The sequence below is a fragment of the Somniosus microcephalus genome, chromosome 23 (genome assembly GCF_052327205.1).
Source record: "Somniosus microcephalus isolate GS21.2 chromosome 23, FLI_Smic_1.0, whole genome shotgun sequence".
NCBI lineage: Eukaryota > Metazoa > Chordata > Chondrichthyes > Squaliformes > Somniosidae > Somniosus > Somniosus microcephalus.
In genome coordinates this window covers 3,787,776-3,792,253 of record NC_141009.1, presented here as the reverse complement: position 1 = coordinate 3,792,253, position 4,478 = coordinate 3,787,776, and positions in this window count along the sequence as shown.

The following is a 4,478-nucleotide window of genomic DNA, read 5'->3' as shown; positions in this document are numbered from 1 at the left end:
GGGCCCAGTCGCTGCCACGTCGGAGGGCGGGGCTATGCAAATCAGCGGGGCGGGGCAACAGGGGGATGCAAATCAGGCATCAGACCCAGACCCAGACACCCAGACCCACCCCCACACCCAGACACCCAGACACACCCACACATAGACACCCAGACACAGACCTAGACAGATCCAGAAACACATCCAGACCCAGACCCAGACACAGACACCCAAACCCACACACACATCCAGACCCAGACACACACAAACAGACCCAGACACACACATTCAGAGACACAGACACCCAGACCCACACACAGACCCACACACATCCAGACCCAGACACACACAAACAAACTCAGACATACACATCCAGGGACACACACATCCAGACCCAGACACACACAAACAAACTCAGACATACACATCCAGGGACACACACATCCAGACCCAGACACAGACACCCAGACAGACCCACACATAGACACCCAGACCCAGACACACACAAACAAACTCAGACATACACATCCAGGGACACACACATCCAGACCCAGACACACACAAACAAACTCAGACATACACATCCAGGGACACACACATCCAGACACAGACACAGACACCCAGACAGACCCACACATAGACACCCAGACCCAGACACACACAAACAAACTCAGACATACACATCCAGGGACACACACATCCAGACCCAGACACACACAAACAAACTCAGACATACACATCCAGGGACACACACATCCAGACCCAGACACAGACACCCAGACAGACCCACACATAGACACCCAGACCCAGACACACACAAACAAACTCAGACATACACATCCAGGGACACACACATCCAGACCCAGACACAGACACCCAGACAGACCCACACATAGACACCCAGACCCAGACACACACAAACAAACTCAGACATACACATCCAGGGACACACACATCCAGACACAGACACAGACACCCAGACAGACCCACACATAGACACCCAGACCCAGACACAGACCCAGACAGTCACATAGACCTGTATACAGACCCAGATAATACAGGGACATAGATACACACAGGCCCAGATAGATTTTTGTTGGGTGAGGGTATTAAGAGATATGGAACCAAGGCAGGTAAATGGAGTTAAGATACAGATCAGCCCTGATCAAATTGAATGGCAGAATAGGCTCGAGGGGCTGAATGGCCTCCTCTTGCTCCTATATACACAAACACAGACACACACAGCACCCTGATATACACAGCACTATATATCTACATATCTATATACACAACCACAGATATACATATAGGTATATGCATTAACAAACATTTTCAGACTCAGACACATGCTGTAAGTTCCATCCATATCTGTTACTGGTTCCATAATGGGTTTTTTTAATTGACCTGTCAATCAAACACAGCTAGAGTTCCGATCTGGGCTAATAATCTAAAGAACGTGAATTCAAATCCCACGATGGCAGTTTGAGAATTTGAATTCAGTTTTAAAAATGTGGAAATAAAAGCTGGTGTTAGTAAATTCAGTAAGTGAAATCAGGAAGCACTTCTTCACACGAAGGGTAGTTTTAATCTGGAACTCTGTTTCCCAAAAGGCTGTGAATGCTGGGGGTCGATTGAAATTTTCAAGACTGAGATTTTTGTTGGGTAAGAGCATTAAGGGATATGGAACCAAGGCAGGTAAATGGAGTCGAGGTACAGATCAGCCATGAGCTAATTGAATGGCGGAACAGGCTGGAGGGGCTGAATGGATTACTCCTGTTCCTATGTTGTTATAAGACTTTGTATTCTTAAAGGGGCAGGTCATGTTACACACGGCTCCCAATAGCAGCAGTGCATACTGTGCATCATCATGTGGTATAATGCCCCTGTCCTTACAAAGCAGCAGGTCCTCTACCTTAACTTGAACAATGCCTTGAGAGATCTGCCAGTTTTCAAATGACTTTTAAAAGCAATATGGATGATGCAACTCTCCTTAGTTACAGGAAGACATTAATAAACTTACAGAATGGGCATATAATTGGCAAATAAGGTTCAACACAGATAAATGTGATGTATTACATTTTGGTAGGAAGAATAGGGAGGTCACTTATTACTTGGAGGGTGTGAGTCTAGGTGGGGTAGAGGAACAAAGGGATCTCGGAGTACAAATACACAAATCACTAAAAGTTGTGACGCAGGTTAGCAAGGCCATAAAAAAAGCAAACCAAGCACTAGGGTTTATTTCTAGAGGGATAGAATTGAAGAGTAGGGAAGTTATGCTAAACCTGTATCGAACCTTGGTTAGGCCACACTTGGAGCACTGCGTACAGCTCAGGTCGCCATGTTATAAAAAGGATATAGAGGCACTGGAGAGGGTGCAGAGAAGATTTACAAGGATGATACCAGAAATGCGAGGGTGTACATATCAGGAAAGGATGAACAGGCTGGGTCTCTTTTCCCTTGAAAAAAGACTGAGGGGTGACCTAATAGAGGTCTTTAAAATTATGAAAAATTTTGATAGAGTGGATAGAGAGAGAGTGTTTCCACTTGTGGGGAAGAGCATAACTAGAGACCATCAATATAAGATAGTCGCCAAGAAATCAAATAGGGAATTCAGAAGAAACTTCTTTACCCAGAGAGTGGTGAGAATGTGGAACTCGCTGCCACAGGGAGTGGTTGAGGCGAATAGTATAGATGTATTTAAGTGGGGGCTAGACAAGCATATGAGGGAGAAGGGAATAGAGGGTTATGCTGATAGATTTAGATGAGGAAAGACAGGAGGAGGCTCGAGTGGAACATAAACACCGGCATGGACTGGTTGGGCCGAATGGCCTGTTTCTGTGCCGTATATCCTGTGTAATCCTATTGAATCCTATGTAGATAATATGCAAAATAAAACACTGCATTAAATTGCGAAATCTGCAGAGAACAACAACACTTGAGAAGCTCGACACCATCCAGGACAAAGCAGCCCGCTTGATTGGAACACCATCCACCACCTTAAGGCGCCAAACACCTCGAGTCTCTTCGCCGGGAGCAAGCAGAAGCCAAGCGCAAACAGCGGAATGAGCGCACGTCAACCCAAGCACCCCACCCACCCGTCCCTTCAACCACTGTCTGCCCCACCTGTGACAGAGACTGCAGGTCCCGCATTGGACTCATCAGTCACCTGAGAACTCATTTTTTTAATGTGGAAGGAAGTCATCCTCAGTTCCGAGGGACTGCCTAAGAAGCATTCACTCCCTCCACCACCGGTGCACCGTGGCTGCAGTGTGTACCATCTACAAGATGCGCTGCAGCAACTCACCAAGGCTTCTTTGACAGCACCTCCCAAACCCGCGACCTCTTCCGCCTCCTCCAAGTTCCCCTCCAAGTCACACACCATCCTGACTTGGAAATATATCGCCATTCCTTCATTGTTTCTTGAGTAAAATCGCAGAATTCCCTCCCTAACAGCACTGTGGGCCCCTGTGCTCGCTGACCTACATTGGCTCCCGGTCCAGCAACACCTCGATTTTAAAATTCTCATCCTTGTTTTCAAATCCCTCCATGGCCTCGCCCCTCCCTATCTCTGTAACCTCCTCCAGCCTCACAACCCTCCGAGATCTCTGCACTCCTCTGATTCTGGCCTCTTGCGCATCCCCCTGATTTCCATCGCTCCACCATTGGCGGCCGTGCCTTCAGCTGCCTGGGCCCCGAGCTCTGGAATTCCCTCCCTAAACCTCTCCACCTCGCCACCTCTCTCCCATCCTTTAAGACACTCCTTAAAACCTACTTCTTTGACCAAGCTTTTGATCACCTGCCCTAATATCTCCTTATGTGGCTCGGTGTCAAATTTTGTCTGATTTACTCTTCTGTGAAGCGCCTTGGAACGTTTTACTACATTTAATGCAGAAAAGTGCGAAGTGATACATTTTGGTAGAAAGAATGAGGAGAGACAATATAAACTAAAGGGTACAATTCTAAAGGAGGTGCATGAACAGAGAGACCTGGGGGTATATGTGCACAAATTGTTGAAGGTGGCAGGGCAGGTTGAGAAAGCGGCTAAAAAAGCATACGGGATCCTGGGCTTCATAAATAGAGGTATAGAGTACAAAAGCAAGGAAGTTATGATGAACCTTTATAAAACACTGGTTCAGCCTCAACTGGAGTATTGTGTCCAATTCTGGGCACCGCACTTTAGGAAGGATGTGAAGGCCTTAGAGAGGGTGCAGAGGAGATTTACAAGAATGAGTCCAGGGATGAGGGACTTCAGTTACGCAGATAGACTGGAGAAGCTGGGGTTGTTCTCCTTGGAGCAGAGAAGGTTGAGAGGAGATTTGATAGAGGTGTTCAAAATCATGAGGGGTCTGGACAGAGTAGATAGAGAGAAACTGTTCCCATTGGTGGAAGGGTCGAGAACCAGAGGACACAGATTTAAGGTGATTGGCAGAAGAACCAAAGGTGACATATGGAAAAAAAAAAGTACACAGCGAGTGGTTAGGATCTGGAGTGCACTGCCT